General features: G+C 46.9%; 1 protein-coding gene across 1 annotated transcript in view; it reads right to left on the reverse strand.

The window, feature by feature from the left end:
- Positions 1-18,244, reverse strand: part of Galphao (G protein alpha o subunit) — a 121,773-nt gene that overhangs the window by 39,175 nt on the left and 64,354 nt on the right. The window lies entirely within an intron of this gene.

Below are 18,244 nucleotides of genomic sequence, written 5' to 3' on the forward strand. Positions count from 1 at the left end.
GACGAACAGAATGTGTTACTCGTATTCAATGATGATTGTACGAGACGAATCAGTGTAGGGTTCGCAAGGAAATAAGATTTCACTCTTTTTCTTTCTTGCTAATAGCCGCCTCATGTGAACACTTGCTGGTGAGGCCGATGAATATGCCTACAGTGCGGGCGAAGACCGAGAGCTGTCCGCGAAAGGTCCATATTAATTAATAGCAGATCCAAATATTGCCCTCCTCGTTTAATGTGGAGCCATTCTGCAGGCACGCACGTCAACTACGGTATAGATAGATAGATAGATAGATCTTTATTTCAGACAACAAGGTCTCGGATACAGGGGCAAAAGGCAGATGCACTCTGCCTGACGGGGCCCAAGCACCCGACACAATGCTCACGGCAAGCGGCAAAAGAAGCAAGAGCTTCATACACTCTCATTAGAAAAAACAACACATAATTATACAAGGTAAAAGTAGGAGGAAGGTGCATACTTTTGCAATGACATAATTAAAGTAAATATTTACAAGACACATCACAACAAGAAAAACACGAGAATTGAAAGAGTTGACGGAAAAACAGGGACATCAAGAATTTTAATCATTCGGGCGAGAAAGGAGGTAAGCTTTAGCATTTCTATTGAATGACTTTTGGGAAACAGATTTCTGAATAATTTCTATGGCCTGTGTATGTTTATTTAGAAGACTGGGAATTAAATATGAAAGCATTTCGGTTCCATAGTTAGTCCTTACAAATGGTACTCTGTAACTGACCACGAAGTGCCACGAAGTGCCGATTTCTTGGACTGGGGCGAAAGCTGCGACTTAGGGGAAGAGAAGACGACTAGCGGCCAATTATTTATGCTGTCTCCCTTTCCTTCGCTTGAGCCACTTCGTCCAACAAAAAAACTTTTCAAATATTGCAGGTTCTCGCATGACACGACCGGTACAAGCTTGACAGATTTAAAAAAAAGAATAAAAAAGCACTGCTGGTCGCTTCATCCTCTGCTATCAGCACGGGCAGTTTAAGTCTGAAGGTACGCTAATGCTGCCTGAAAATTAATTTGGCTAATTAGGATGCACTCTTATCCGGAATTGTTGTACTGCCCGTATGACATACGGAAATGTAATTGTAATTTTAATGCTCTGAGTGTGATACAAACAGTAGCACTGAACTTGACATCACAATTGCTGAATGGACCATAACTTGCATGATTGTCTTAGTTCTAAGAAAAGTATCAGCTTCTTCCTCGTGTGTAGACTCTCCCGCTTTATTGTTGCGACCGCGCTACATGGTTAGCCCTCTCAGTGGTTGCTACTTTTATGCAACATGAAATACTGAGTGTTCGCTATGCTCGATGCAGATCGGTAAGTTTTTTGAACAGATTGATGTAAATTGGGTTGACATTCTTCTAGGTTCTGTCCTGCTTAACAAAGTTCGTTTAATATTTCGAGTTACCATTTAGTTTAAAGAAGTCGCCCGAGTAATGTCAAGCGCGGAAAGGTAGCCTTCTTGACTTAGCTGTGCCCACATCTGTATAGAAGACGCGTATAATGTGAAGCCTTTTTTAAATTTAACGACAATTCTGAGCATGTCAGCACTACCCTAAGCAGAACACACAAGGGTGCCTCAGAATTAAGCGCATGGAAACGCATGTGGCTGCGTCGTCTTTTTAATTTCACTGTTGTCGACGGTGAGCTTGCTACAAGCTAACGCGTCATAAGGGTACAGAAAAGAGTGCAGGTGTGCTGCCAGAGCATTGCAACGCGTTCTTGGCACAATCGCATCTTATAGTTAGGTTTTTTCTCACATTGCTAAGTTAACGCCTTATCCTGAACCAAACAGTTTAGAAAGGAACCTGGTTCTTAAGCTGTCGTAGATGAGTTCACTTAGCGCTACTGCGCCTCTCATTGCAGTACCCCCCCCCCCCCCCCTCCCATTGATGCGATTTCGCCTCCCTCTATGCGCGTGCCCAAACACAGCATCGCTTTCGTCCTGATCTGTCTGATTTAGGGGGAGCCTTTTCATCAGCTACTTTCTTCCCTCTGGCCGAAAGAGTTGCGATCATATGGTCACGTGTGAAAGCGATTGCGTTTCTACTTTTGTTTGCTTCAGTATGGTCTAAAATCCGGTGAAATGAATCACTAAGAGCTAGCAAGGCGTACAGAAGCAGAAGCACTAACAGCAAACTTAAGAGAACGCTTCTGATGCCCTGTCACAAGTGGTGGCCATGACTACTGAATTGTATCAGTCTACTCAGTAAATTTCACGAATTAACATCAGGCAGCCTTTGCACGGTTCAGTGGTGCCGTATGCTATGCTGATTTTATAAGCCACAGACTCAACATTGTAGAATCAGAGATGACTCTAGTTTAAAAATTGACAGAAGCCTGCGTACGGGTCATTCACACACTTGCTTGTGTTTCAGCGCAGTGCCACAGCTCACAAGTACTTAAGCGGCCCTAAATACGCTCATTTCTGCTGTCAACGCCATTTTCTTTTTCCAGCAATTTACATCAGGTCAGCGTGGAAACGGGAAGAAGTGAAGCAATCAGCTTGTGTTTGTGTCCTGATTGGATTCGAATAGAAAATACTTCTGCTCATTCGCAAAAATAAACTTAAGGTCTTAAACTTCGCACTGCAGGAAAAAATATGGCCAAAAACTAATAGCTCCTTCTGCGACCCAAAGGGTATAGTGCTTGACCAGGACACAAATTTTTGAATACTGCATTAAGAGCGTCATGTGTACAGACATACTGTTGAGCGCGAGGTTGCATACAGGTCACTTAGATTTCAACAGAGGGAAAACGAAAGAGCACTCGAGTGCTCAGATTTCGGTGCACGATAAAGAGCACTGGGGTCGAGAATATTCGTAATGAAGGAGCGCTAACAACACGACGAAAGGCGGAAAAGCGGAAAAGACACCACTCGAAGAAGACGCAAATATTCCTCGGTCCTCTACTGCGGTGTTCTTTATATGAGACCTAACAACCAATTTATTCTTTTCTATATACCGCTAGATGCGGTATATTGGAAAAAAAAAAAACAGGGGACACTTAAGACTGCTTACGTGCTGTGAAGACGAAAGCATTAGTGTGTCATCGTCAGTGTTCGACCTCGACGCAGGTTGTGCAATGAGAGATGAAACGAAGACGCATCTCTGAACGCTGATTCCACAGGCGCTGAATCCACATATGTCCAAGTGAAACACTCGGATACTCGTCTCGAATACCTGTCGTGAGCTAGCCTCAAGCTTCACTAGCACATATATGCCATGTGCAACGAGAACTCGTATGGCACCACCTGGATCGCTGTACGACGCACGTCGCAGTTTTGATACGGAAGTCACAATTGATACGAATTTTGATACCAAAGGAAATGGCTCAGTAACTGTCTCACATCTCGGTGGACACCTCAACAGCGCCTTAAGAAAATAGGTAAAGAGTCTGGGAAGGCATATAATTGAAGGAGCATATGTCGTCGGTCCGGATTCCTGTCTCAAGCTAGCCTAAAATTTGACTAGCACATGTAAGCTATATGCACCGGAATATGGTTATGACACCACCCGGAGCAGTGTACGACAAACGGTTGAGAAACAATTTTTACGAATGTAGACGAGAAAACTGGCGCCACATGGAAACCGACAGTTATGCCGTGCGAGCAACTGGTGCGTTGAAGGCTATGGGGGTGGGCAGAAGTAAAGGAGACATGGCTGCTGCTGGTATCTTTTGCCTATGACGTCGTCGCCCTCGTCCCTTCAGTGGGTAGACGACGGCTGTTGCGACGCCATCTATTAAGGACCACCTCGGCGTCAACAACGGTCGGCAACGATATTTCGTCTAATGGAGCTGGTAAGGCATCCGCCTTAAAAAGAAAAAAAAAAGATATGCCACTGTGAGCAGTTATTCACTTGACGGAACTGCATCGCGGTATAATGTGGTATTTTATTTAGACCTCTATTTATACTTTTGCTCCCTGTAAGGGGCATCTGAAGGCTCATGCGCAATGGTGTACCCCTGTAAGCAGGCACTTTTAAAGTAAGCTCATGTAGCGCTTTTTTCACGTTACGTCCTATTCTCCTGTTCATCAGAGACTTAATAGGTTGTGGGTGTCCGGTATTATTATCCAATTGTCATGCACGAGTGAATATGTGCGAACACAAACGTTTCGAAATTCACTGTCGCGCTGATGTTCGTAGCGTCTTGAAACCTTGAAGACAAAAGTGTAGTACTGTTTCTGACATCAGGAGGAAAAACTTCGCCACAACACAGCGATGTTGCCTTAAAAGGCAAGCAGATGAATGCCTCGCATTCACTCGTTCTATCGTTCTCATCAACAGAAACGCTACCACTACCAGAAAAAATCTTAGGAAAACAAACCGGATGTACCTTGTACAATCAGCAGAATTAGCTATATTACCACTGGTAGAGTTTCAGCGAAGCTGCCTTGTAGTTTATGATTGTTGCGGTAATTTATGACCTCCCACTGCAATGCAACGAATCATATATAGGTCAAACCAGCCAATGAATTAACATTCGTCGGCATGAACACTTGAATTCACTCTCAGATTCAAGCTATTTCCATTTAAAAGATCACTGCAGTAATTGCGGGAAAGAGGAAAAGAAAAAGTGCGGCCCTTTCGTCAGCAACCCAAGGATTTTTTTTCGCCACAGGGATAGAACAACTAGAACTAATGAAAGTATATTTCATCCGAAGGAGACAGTCACAATGTGTAAGCCAGCCTTCTTTATCGCTCGCTGATTAAGAGGTTTCGTTTCTTGATAATTCATGATTATGATTTGGAGTTGGGGTATGGAGAGCTTATTTTTGACACGAGTTCACCGTGGTGTAAATGAGTTGTTAAAGATCTACCCATGGAAAGGGCTTTGTGCAAGCGCTCCAGGCTTTTTAGTGTCACATGACTCTGGTGCACAAAATGTGTGTGTTTTTTTTTCAATAAAAAAAAAAAACTACTTGCGAGTCAGCTCTCGTCTGTGTTGTCTTCTACCTTTGTATTTCGTCTGTTTTGCACTGTAGCACTCACAATAAACTGCACTGTGGTAAGGAAAGGAGCACAAGGACTTGCAAATGACAGGCAAAATATGCTCATGAACGTTCACTATGCAGAAGCTCTGTTTCTATGTGCGCCTAAGCAGGATAAGCAGTGGAAAAAAAAAGCACGCAAACAAATGCGGTAAACATGCGTTCATTAGGCCCCATTATTTCTGGTTTTTGGAAGACTCGAACCGTTGCCCGTTCATATGAAATCATATAAGGTGCCCAGCGGTCACAAAACGAGAAGGAAGGTTATCGCTAATAAGATAATCCAAATAAAAAACAGCAAAAATTTGGTGAACTCTGGACATACCTCTGCTATTATTTCTTTGCATCGAACTTCGCGTACACGGTAGGTACGAATGCGCAGTCGGGAAAGGATGCAGTAGTAAAAGATGTCGAGGGTCCTTCGCTTTACTGGATGTGTTATGCTGCAACGCTAAGAGCAGGACGTGTTCGTTCAGAGGAGCTTATATGGGAACCCACAAAGACTGTCCTTGTCGGGTAGTTCTTCCCGCAAAAAAGAAAGAGAAGGAAGATAAAAAGCGATTGCAGCACTGTTTATTTACGGAATCAACGTCCTGTTCCGGGAAAACAATCAGCCTCCGTTTTTTATCAGAAAATTTCCTCAGTGCTTCAAATACTGACGCATGCAGAGGTTCTTGACGAGACTGTTTACTTAATGCTTGTATTGTATCGCTGACATCATTTCTTGTTATAGAGTATGTTCAAGCAACAAAAGCTCAGATAACGAAGCCGAGTTCACCGTTCATAGGCCCCTGGGATAATATCAAGAGTCAGACATCAAAAAGGCATACGCAATATGATGAAGCGCATTTGGCATCACGTGGGCATGTATTACGCGCCAGTGATCATAAATGTGCCTGACTACAGTACGAGAAGTACGTTGGGGGGGGGGGGGGGGGGGGCGCATGCGTCCTAGCTTTCCTTTTTGTGTATATGGGTGGTCTGTCGTGCATGATAGGCCGTCGTGGAAAGAGTGTCACTGAGCCGCTCTTTGCACTCGCTCCGTGGTCGTCATTTCTTCTGTGATTGGTGCGGCTGGGGCCCTCGCAGTGGCCCTGGGGCAGCACGTGAGCCGGGTACTCATGAGTCGGACCGCGTGGCCATGGCGGCGACCCCTGGCGCTCTACCGTGACGCCGGCCCGGGGTGGGTGAGTGAGCCCGACCCGCGCCGCGGACGCGGCCGTTTCGAATGCGCGCCGAGCCGCGGCGTTTTGTAATAAGCCGCAGCACCGAAAGAGGCCCCTTTCTCTGGGCGAGTGATAGACGCATGAAAGAGAACCCCAGTGCCGCGAACAAGCCGGCGCAGCATTCGCAGTCGGCAGGTTTCCCGGAAATTGAGTGTGGTCGAAATGTCCGGCTAAAAACAAGAGCGGCGGGAGCAGAAAACCAGAAGCCTGTGGCCGCCTAGTTAGCAGCGCTCCCGCCAGGGGGAGGGAGGTGTCACGTGATGGGGTGTGGTCGCCCAGAGGGCGCGCACAGAGTCGCCGCTGCTTCCAGGCTGCATAGCCTCGCACCCAGGCCTCCGCTCCTCCCGCGAGGAGCAGCCGAACGGGGCTGTTCATTTACTTATTAATATTTTTCCCCTTCCGGAGAGAGCAAGCGATCAGGCGCTTAGGAGCGCGCCGGCCCGACGCCGCGTCGGCGCCGCTTCACGCCTCGCGCTGCATTCGATTTCGCGCAGGTTCCTTCCACCCGAGCCGCACGCGAGGTCGCCCCATCGGCCGCTTATTCCGCCGATTGAATTAAGCAGCCGCTCATGCGCCCTCCCCGCCCGCTCCTTATCGAGGCCCGGGCGAACGCTTTTTGCTTAACAAATCCTCCGGGTGCCCCATCTAGGCCAGCGCGAGCGACTGCCGTCCGCTGTTGATCGGCGCTGCACGGACGGTGCGAGGCGGTCACGCATCTGCGCTCCGCCGGCGCTTCTGCGCAGGAAACCCTGAAAGGCGTCGCCCCGTGCCCCACGAGGGAAGACGGGGCAGCCGACATCCAGCCGCGATAATTCGTTCACGCCTAATGCGATCCGACACTAATAAGCGCTTATGACTGAAAAGAAAATTACGGTTTTTGTGATAATCCTCTGGCCGAAATCCAGCAGGCATAGCTCCCAACAGACATACTCGCGCATTGGTCAGAAAGAGGCTGCATACATGGAGCGCTAGTGCTTGACACGAGACTATTTCTTGTTTCTCACTTGGTCCAAAAGCAGTTGACAGGATGCAGAGAACAGGAGAAAAAAAAATTACAACCAAATCTGACTTCAAACGCAAGGCGTAAAGTCTCCCTTTTTCTGCAAAGCAAATATTTGCCCTTGAAATCGAAGAAGCCTGTTTCAGCCAACATCGTGAGAATCCCGTTTGATGAGCATAGCATGGTTAACCATTTATGTCGTACCTGACACCACACGTACACCTTAAACCACACCGCATACAAGTGCGCATCGTTGTTGTCATTAGAAAAGACTCACTTACGCACACGGACGGCACCTACATTCAGCGGTGATCCGGTGCCTTTCACAAATTATTTCGCTGCAATAATGAAAAATAACCCTCTATTTGCGAGGCACCGTTGGTTAGTCACCAAAACCGACACAGCTGCTTGATTGCACCTCCCTTTCGCCGGGTTGATACAAACGGTGCGGAGGAATGGCGTGATTGAGCAATTGCGTGCTGTGCATCAGATCAAGCGTGCGTGCGCCCTCCAACTTTAAAGCGGCCCGCAGCGCCATGGTCACGACTTGACGTCTGCAAATAAATTGGGCACGCGTCGCGGGGCCGCTGGCAAACTGGTGCTCCCGAGGTCTGTCTGATGTAGCCGCTACACGCGATGCACGCCGCCTCCTGTTTTCCAGCCCGTCGCTCTCTTGTTCGATGTATTTCATTGCCAAGAATTGACGGCGCGCCGCGCGCTCAAACGATTGGCAGCGGGCCCGGTGAGCGGCTCGCTGCCCACTTTCCAGTGCATGCCTACTCGACTTCCCGTAACGAGAAACGCTGTTTCAGCTACACGCCTGTAGAGCGTGCTCTGCCTGCATGGCTGATAATGCATGTGAGAAAAACGCCCTCAGTGAGGCGCTCAGGCACTTTGTGAAAACGACTTGGTGGTGGCGCTACAATTTGCGAGCTCTTCATGGCGCACACGTTTCACATTCAATATTTTAGAGCGCGTAACATGAAATGTTTTTTTGTTCTTTTCCTATTTTCCTTTTTCTTCTTACGTTTGTCCACTCCTCACAGAAATCTTGCGTTTGTGAAACAACGCATTGAGCAAAATCGTCAACAAGAGCAGAAAAACTACCGTCCACTTCTTAGGCAGGATAATTTCATACGATAGTATTGTACTTTTATTTGTTTATTTGCTTAATGAAGTCATCTAAGAACGCCACCAGTTCGTAAATGAAAAGCTTATGTGAAGGGCTGGTGGCGAAATGATGAGTAAAATAGTCTGCATGGCTCTCGCTGACGTTGAACAACAGGCGTTCCGTATTCTCTTCGACGTCATAAAGATTAAATGTTTGAGCAGCAGTATGTACTCCTTCCTGTTAATAGCTTCGGGCTCACAGGAATTTGCAGATTTCAGTTTTGTGGCAACAAATGAAAAGCAGACCTTCGAAGAAAGCATATCTGCTTTAGTTCCCAGTAATTGTCTATATTTTCCAGTGTAGAATCTTGTTAGGAGAGCGCACCTTTAACGGGCTTCGATTTCAGACTGATTGAGTTGAACGATTATGTTGCAGACTAATGAAAGTCTTTTGAGTGAGAGACAAAGTATAAAAAATAGGCCTTTGTAGCTCAGTTAAAGAGGTTCAGTATGCGTTCCTATAATGAGAGTAGATTAAAAACTAAAGAAAATATTGCTACTGTTCTATAAACGTTCCTATTGTTTAGCTTGATCGAAGGTTTTGTCACAAGCGTAATTGTTTATTTTGCTACTTGTCGGCTTACTATCTCTGCCCGCCGGCTCTTTACGGAGTGGAATAATGGAGTAGGGGAAGTGGTGTAAAATGACACGTCTTGGGGACTTAATAACTGCATCTATAACCCATATGAAATATAAGACAGAAAACCTAGATGTGTACTAAAATCGTATTAATAGTATTACGCGGGTGCATGTATTCCAATTTAAAAGTTTAGCCTTTTATTTCACTCGTGAATTGAACTGGCACCGTCATATTGGTCATGCTGCTATTAAAGCGTGTAAAACATACGCATTTCTGTGCCAAAATGCTAGCACTGTTCCTTTTCCATACCGATCGGCATTCTATAGAAAGCTTATGTAAGGTCGCTCCTCAAATACCGTTTTAGATCAGACTACAGAAGGCGGTAAAGGCAAGCTCAAGAAGGAGCAGAACCTTGCCGCTCGTTTCGTATCTAGCACACGTGGGATGCAGTACAGTGCGTCACGTACGGAAGAAGAGCTGAATATAGAATCGCTCGATATGCCCCCCCCCCCCCCCCAAAAAAAAAAAAAAAAACTGCTTTTGAGGCTTTTTCATGCCTTTCAGCTGCTAACCTTGAAAGTGAAAAATATGTGCAAGAGCCTTTTCACAAATATAACCATGTTGACCACATTTTCAAGGTTCGTCAATTCGCTACGAAACCGTAAATGCTCAGAACATGTTTGCTTCCAAGGACCGTTTGAAAATGCCATATATTACCTAGTTGTGCTGCGTGTGTAACAAAAAAAAAACGTTTTTTTTTCTTTGTTGTGAAAGTGCACATCTAAATAATATCTTTAGTTTCGTTCATTGTTAGTGTTATATGCTTTTTACTATGCCAGGTGCACAGGCGTCATAACTCATATATTCATAACTGAACATGCACCCCCCCCCCCCCCCTCCCCCGTTCCCACTGTGATGCCTCCGGCCCTGAGGCCTACCGTACAAATGAATAAAGATATGCCTTAACAATAAAAAAAGGCTTCAGCTTATTCTTTCATTTCTGCGAACGCCGTTTCCTACCTCTTCTGGCCTTCAACATACCAAACGTTTTTGTCCCAACTAGCCGCTGTTTGCTTCAGGACTTGGGTGCACTTTAAATCTTGCCCCACTAGCTCCCTGTGACACAAGAATAACTTTGGGACAGAAAAACAATACATCACGGCTACGATGCATATATCGTGCAAACTAACACTTTTAACTTCTTTTTTAAGACATAGCAACATACCTGCTAAACCTATACAATCGTAAGCGTATTTGGGGCGAATTGTGTTTAACATTTAACTCAGAGGCCCAGGTATGAAAACTATAATGTAAAACAAAATAATGCCTCTTTTTTACTGATGAAATTCAGCGACGGCACGTTTTTCTAAAAAAAAACTTCGTTAAGTTGAGGCGGGGAAGAACAATTACAATAAAATATATAAAGAAAATGTAAGAGCAGCAACGAATGCTCATAAACTTCAAGCATCTGAAATGCGCACAGCCATGGGTTCATTTTACACTGTTTTCTGGCCAGAGTAAACAGCACTACTGTCAGCACACCTCCTTACAAACCGTGAGCTACTGTCACACACGCATCACTGGATACGAGATTTTATATCACTGAGTGTAAAGGAGTGGCGGTTAGAGGCATTTTGCGTGTCAAGCCTAATATAAAAAATTTTAATACTTTTGAAACCTCATTTATGTTCTATGGGGCCACCGTTACACAAAGAAAAGTGCCAAGTTTGCACTTGCAGAATGATCATACAAATGTCTTAGTCTATTGCAGTGTTAACGATCGCTGCGTACATAAAGGTTTAAAAAAACTCAAATAGGTTACTTCATCAATATATTGTATTTCCTCTGCACAAAATGTCCAAGCAGAAATGCAAGATCGTCATTTGATTTCTAGGCTCAATAGTATACGCCTTTGTTGTATAAAAAAAAATGCAGAACAACTGGCGCCGAGTAGCGCCTGTGCTTCCTGCCGAAACACATCAGTTTGACATTTCGATTCAGATTTCTCCCTTCACTACTTAAGATCGCATTAAGAATACTTGTAGCTAATGTTTTCATCTTTTGTGCGTGTGCGTGCGCCTTTCTATGTGTATGTGGTGCACGTGTGAGTGCTACCCCAACGCAAGCAGCTAATCAAGTTAACTTAATTAGCCGCAGTGGCTGATAGCACTCGTGTTTTCACAGCACTGTACAGGTACAATCGCAGCTTGGCTTTCCTCCTCGATTCATCAACTATTTTTAGCCCAACAAATACGCGACAGAGAAGTGTATCCGCTACATCTGCTAATAACTGCAAGACAAAAAAGTAAATACTTTTATCAATTAGTAACGCAGAGAGCATTCAAAAACTCGCTATTTGCGTACGCGCGTTGTCTAATACGTTTTCACATCACGTTCTGAGTTCTAATTATCCGCGACTCTAATACCTCTCCTTCCTCGCCACCCCCTCCTCCCTGGCACTCAACACAAAAAGTACCTTCCATTGCTGAAAGCGGGGTCCATATAAAGCTTTATACTGACGTCAAAGCGACGAAAGGACGTATAGTTGTTTGCACAAAATGCACTGCGTTTTTTTTTTATTCTGAGCCAGGCGTGAGCAAAAGAAAAAAAATAGGAGAATGGAAGGCGAGGGCGCTGAGAAGTTCGTATTAGCAGCGGGTGTGAGATGAAAGCTTGCACGGGGAGGGGTGGGGTGGGAGTGGGGAGGCCTCACTCGAAACTGGGTCAGAAAAGCAACTCGCTGAGGTGCGAGAATCTCGGGCCGGGGCCCCGAAATTTGCGCCCTCTCGCGAAGAGGAGGCAAAAGGGCCATTTTTCCGGGGGCATGACCTTTCCGGCGGCGTTTCTCTTTCGCCGGGGCGCCACTCCTCCTCGCCGCTCGCAATCAGTCGAGCGGAGAGATGGCCGGGCGGACGATCATCGGGCTCAAAGACGTTCCGGGCCGCGATTTTACTCCGCTCTCCCCCACTGCACGGGCGGGAACTGGAAGAGCGCCTGTGCGCGTCCTGGGTCACTGACGTCATCGAGCATCGATCGGTGACGTCACTCCCGTGGTCAGCGACGTCAGCAGCGATCTGTTTCATTCTCGGGCCCGCGCTCTCGGGTCGTTCGAGGGCCCGCCGCCGCGACCTGACGAAAAGCTGGCGGGCTTTTTTTCTCCCGTGGCCCGAAGCCGGTGTGTGCGCCATTGGCGACCCAGTTGGGGCCGCACGCGCGCCCGCCGGGCGCCTCAGCGTGGCCGCCGGCAGCGCCCAACCTGTCTTCCAAGCGGCTCCCGCCGTATACGGCCACGCCGTGTCAGCACTCAACCGAATTGTTCCCTCGCTTTCGGGAGAGCCAGATCGAACTTGCAATCTTTCCGCCGACAACGAGAGCGCATCTATATTTAGAAAAAGGTTCCTCCCACAGTCCTAACAACTGTTTAAGTCCTTCTTTACTTTCCGCGCCATCTCGAGCGGTCGCAAAAGAGAAAACCCGCAGGCGATTTTCTCCATTACATTGGCGGCACGCAAACATGCAGATAGAGCATACGAGATTGACGTCAAAGGGTTGCAGAGCTTTTCTGATCGGTGCGTTTCTATGAAGCGTTTCGCAGCCTTTGATGTTATACTTTTTTTATTCTTAGGGTGCATAGCGCTGCAGCGGCCTGAAATTAGAGGACGCGTGCCGTGAATGCGATGCGTTCGAATTTCGGTGCCCGTTCACTCGGAATTTTCGTGCGGAAACGCGTGTCCTTCAGCTCCGCGAAAGTAAAAGACACGCTCCGGTTTGCTCGAGCTTTTCGAAGACTTCTTTGATGTATCGTGGCAGCGGCTTGAATTCACAGCCGCTGGAATCGAGATGTCTTTGTCCCCAAATAACAAAGCTCATCGCATTGAAAGCCTAGACAGTGCTCCGCTTTAATTCCTGCACACAACTTGCGCAGGCAGAAAAATGAACTCTCCCTCACCTCGCGCCAGGGCGGGGAAAAAACGCGAGAAAGGAGATGGATGAAAGCTGTCGGGGATGACACAGGCCGCGTTTCCTCCTTCCGCTTTCTCTATTTCTCGACAGGCCGAGAACGGCGCGGCCGTCCAGCGACGACTAGGGAGCCTCCTTGCGGCGACGTACTTGCATGCGAATGAACTTGTAGGGAGACGAGTGGGGATGCGGCGCCACGGCAGCCGCCCCATTCCTAGTGTAAGTGACACCGAAGAGAGGAAATTGCTGCGCACAAACCGCAGGGAAGTATAGAACGTATACAGTCGGGACCACGTATAACGAACCTGAGGTCGCACCGATTGCGTTCGTTGCATCCGAGGTTCGTAGTAAATAGACTTATCATTTTGCAGTCAGTAATGCGAAACCAGTCGAAGTTGGTGTTTGTTTCTTAGAAAGGTTGGTTATGCGCGTCGGCTTGTCAGAAGAAGACCATATCACGGCGCTTTCATAGCTCCGAAGAACGGTCACACGCATGCTTCTCGCAAACAACAATCCGCTTTAAAAACGCGATGTACCTAATCATGGTCAAGACGTTGACGGAAAATAGTGGCAGGTCGGCCTCCTTGTCGTTACATTCTTGGCAGTCGGGGAGTGCTTGTACTTGGCATACAGTGACTTCTGTGCACCTTTGCAATGCTAACGTCATGAACCGTACCTCACGAGGTCATCCCAGGCGAAACTATGTCCGCCCATATCTGTGCATCAACAACGCGTGTTTCAAATCCACATGTGTCTAATCACGCAGATGCTCAACAGCGTCTTCAGTCGTTTCTTGGCCAATAAACCATGCTTTACAGAATAAATTTTCGATGCCCTCCGCCGACAGTTTCATACACACAGTAGTAATTATTTCGAGAGAGGCGAACAAAGATATCCGAACCGGAACGACGCTACCTGGAGATTAAATTTCTATCAGCATGCAGTGTACTTAGCGCTGATGCTAAGACATCTGGCGCATAAATAACGTCCATGTCCGGTGGCTGAATCTTGCCCTTTTCATTCAGTGGCGAGAAGAGAATTGTCGCCATAGTCAAAGAAGGCAACGCGCAGTGTGTCGCAGAGTTGTCAAGCATGAGCAGGAGCTCCTATTTTTTTTCGTTACGTCATGGTTGAACTGGACACGCCACTCGGCGAGAAAATAGTTCATCGCCCTTTATCAGAGTTATGCCTGGATGCACGGTACTCCTATAAAAAAAAATAACGCATTATGCAGGCCTTTGTGTTCGGCCTGTAGCATACGAAAGTGTGCCTCCCAAAGTATCATAGTTCGCTACTCTTGGCGACGACAAAGGACAGCCGCCGGTCGCAGCCGTCCATCCTCGTGCCCAGGAGCACGTTAGCGCGAAAGTTTGCGGTCCCTTCTGCTAGTGCTGGTGTCGCCTTCCAAGGCATTCGTTTTTGACAGAAGCATTTAGTAAAACGGGGCTATTTTGCCGTAGTGTCGCGCTTTTTCCATTACATTTTTAGGTTCCCACATTCCTTCTGAAGGCGGGTGTCACGGGGGCTCGGAGGCACTCTTCAAACTCTGCGCTTTCCCGTTGCGCGGGTTTTTCGACTGTGGGACCCAATTTATGGCGCCTCTTCATTCGTTCTAACCGAGTTCCGCCGCCAAACCCGTTCGTTGGAGTTGAGACGCTGTCCCATTGTCCTTATAGATATTTTTTCGGTAGCACCGCCCTCGTTCGTAATCAGCGAGAGGTCGTTATAACTGCGGTCGTTATAAATCGACTCGGCTGTACTAGTTAGTAAACCTCGGTGCAAAGAATTAACACTGCCCACTTCTGGACGCCCAGGAACTCACAGGAGCTGAAGTCGGCGCATTGATAATTCAAATAGCTTTGTATGCACGCCATGAAGCAACTAGTGTGACTTCTATGTGAGTGTTATTCCCACTGCAGCAAACTCGGTCAATGTTCTTCCCGCATGGCTGAAAACTCCGCATTCCTGCTTGATAACGAGGGACGCCGTCTCAGAGAGGTTCATGGTAGACAGTCCTCGACTAACTATTGAACAGCGAGCGGAAAGAATCGCTACACGCCAACATGACACATTTCAAATTGGATATAGGTCACGATAAGCAAGTAATGGCTTACAACAAAACAGAACAAATCGCAACATACTCTTCGTGCGTAAAATAGTTTCGACCTTGAAACAGCTGCAAAGTGCGAGGGAGCATGCAGGAGCAGGCGCTGAACGTTGACAAATGCAGTGCAGGCTGCAGGCATCTCGAAGGGCAGTGTACCGATGAAGGTGACGTCGGTTGTAGCGACAGCAAAAAACTAATCAAGCTGCGTGTGCTACGTGGAACCCTTGAAAGGAGCTGACTCAGACAACACTACCTTGCTTCATCTCCTTTGGGAAGGGGGAGAGAGTGAAGGTGGCCCAGCTTGTCTTTTTACACATGGCTTGCGCTAAAAGCTACTTTCGTGGAATAAGAACTTGTGCCAAGGCTCTTGCTTGCAAATCACAGTGACTCTCGATAACCGCTGTTTGATTAGGGGAAGTCGCCATGAGTCTCAGCGTTCCCAGTGCCTATATTACTTTCATCCTATGCGGCGACTATCTACCCTATTCCAGCAAGGAACATGTGATGAATGTCTACACCTAGAAAATTAGAAAAGCCTTCTCGCGTGATGCTGCTCGCACAGACAGAATTAGTACCAACGTCGCATTACAAGAGCTTACAGGGTGATCCAAAAGACATAGAAAAAGTAAAATTCAATCGCTCCAAAATGTAGATAGAGGAGAGCAATGTGATTTTCTCAGAACTGAGTATTAAGACACTGATGATTTTTTTTTATATAACGAAAAATTTTGCTAGATTCTATTGTTTTGAAATTATTGAATTTTTACTCCTTCTGACACTTTTGGATCACCTTGCACTTTTCAGCTACTCCATAGTACAGTGCTAGGCAAGTGGTACCCATGACATAAATTTAGTGTTTCGAGCGCAATGGCAGAAACGCGGCTGACAATGCGCACAACGCCAAGTACGACTAAAGACAGAAAGGTGTTATAGTAAGTGGGGCCCAGTGTCCGCTTTGGCAGGTCTCTTGGTCTCAGTATTGGCCTATCGCTTATTTTTAGTACGAAATAAAAAAAAAGCTGAGCTTCACACTAGTATCAACCGTGTATTTTCCTTTTTTCGTCCATGGCTCACACTCCTCATTTTGTTTCTCATTTTCTCTCTCTACTTGAGCAAATTTAAATCCCTACCTACGCAACCTAAAAAGAATCCAACACCTTTAAACGTTTGATCCTTTTTTTTTCTGGTCCTGCATTGCTTAAAACAGAATTATTTCGAAAGTCAAGCAATAAATAAGGAAAAAAATAAGTAAATAAACAAATGATGCTTGGCAAAAACCTCAAGAACCGATGGTCGCGAATTCTTCTTTTAAAACAAGTTCCATTCGTGTTAAGAACCTGCCTAAAGAAAGAGCAAGTCCTCGAGCTGAAATTCTTTACAGCTGCAAAAGCGGCTTGCCCGGGCGCGACACTTTGACGTGGCGCTTTAATATAGCTCCCTCACGCTCGGGCGACCTTTCTGAAGTTAGCAGCTCAAGCAAAGAAGCCAAAGAGACGAAGAAAGGGGGGGGGGGGGGGGGGGATCATGTGCGTGGGTGTCCTCGTGATTAGCCCACCGAGAAACGGGGGCCCATGCACTCATGCGGCTGCTGAGTTTGCCTTCTCGGGAGAAATGCGACCTCAGAAGGCATGGTGTTCGCAAATCGCGATGCGTAGGCGATTCAGGCCATGTACGCGAGTGCTGGCCGCGTAAATTAACCGCGTACGTTAACCGTACTCGCTGTATGAGACGAAGGATCGGCGTGCCGCAGGGTTTAATTTGTGGATGACCAGTGGGACAAGAAAAAGAAGGAAGCAGGAGGAAAGGGAAGAAATCGGGCAGGGCTCCAATGTGGGCAATCGGTCCGCTACTTTTCGATAACGTGCCTTTCATTCAGGCGCACGAAGGAAAACGTTTACAGAGAGCAAAGAAGAAGGGGCTGAGTGGGAGAAAAGCGGAACATTTCTTACCATGTTAACCTCGTATCGACCAAGGCTATACAAGCAACGCCGTGGGTCGATAACCTTCGTTGTTAAAACGAGCCGGGGTATATACCGATCTCGATGAACTATTCTGGGCGGGAGGAGGGGAGAGGGAAGTAAAAGACAACAAAAACAAACAAACGAAAGCGTAAATTGAGATTTTGAGAGCGCGGCGCTCATGGGGCTGCAGGCGCGTCGAAACTCGGACAAATCAATGGTGCTTGATTGCTAACCGGATTTCACGAATTTAATCCCCAGTCTCGAGACAACCGAGGCACCACGATGGTAATCGCATTCGCAAATGAAAGCGAGCTGTTTTTTTTTTTTTTGTAATGGAGAAACTTGACCGGCTTTCGTCGTAAAGGAACTAGGTAGGAAAGCAGTACTAATCGTATTATCAGCAAGTATCCTTCGCCAGCGCAATAGTGAACACGTTTAATGAAAAAGCATCGGCCGTGAAGTGCACCCTACAGGGGTATAATTAACGGGGAGCTTGCGTTCATCTAATATTTTTGACTGCACACTACATGCTAGATGTCCAGAGGCATATGCTCACGTTCCTTATTAGGAGGAGGTTGGCATTCTTTGGGTAAGTAGGGAAAAAACACCAACACAGGTTTCTTCGTTGTTTCACTAGGACACCTTCAATGTTTTTTTCTGTTTCGGACACAGGACTGTGCAGGTTGGGCGCTTACACTGATGCTAATGGCACTGCTTATGTTTCAAGAAGCACTAATTTGCCGGGTTGTGTGCCAACATTTTCGCGCAGTACCACGCTTGGCGGAATGAATACAGCGGTGTTAAACGTCGTGAGTGGTGTTGATTGGATTTTTTGAGGCTGAAAAAAAAAAATAAATATGCGTCTGTGTTGGGCAGGTGCAAGAATCTTCCGCATGTCACACGCCATCGCACTTCAGCTTCAGACAGTGTTAATAACAGCTGTGCTTTCAACCTCCCACCCGAGGCACTCAAGAGTGGCACAAAGCAATCCATGTCACGATGCAGAAACTACGCTACCTGCAGGAAGGGAGCAATTCGTCTAGATGGCGCCGGAAGCCATTTTGTGCTCATGTGCGTACGCACTCCGCGAGTTGCTGCCGCGAAAAGAAAACGCAAAAAGTACCTTTTGTGGTCATCGTTACAAAATGCACTCTGCATGAGTAACCCTCGTTTCGTGACTTCACGAATTTCTGCTCGAACCACAGACCTTTTCCCG

Source organism: Amblyomma mixtum, chromosome 3 (genome assembly GCF_055824585.1).
Source record: "Amblyomma mixtum isolate Tamu chromosome 3, ASM5582458v1, whole genome shotgun sequence".
In the NCBI taxonomy this organism is placed as follows: Eukaryota; Metazoa; Arthropoda; class Arachnida; order Ixodida; family Ixodidae; genus Amblyomma; species Amblyomma mixtum.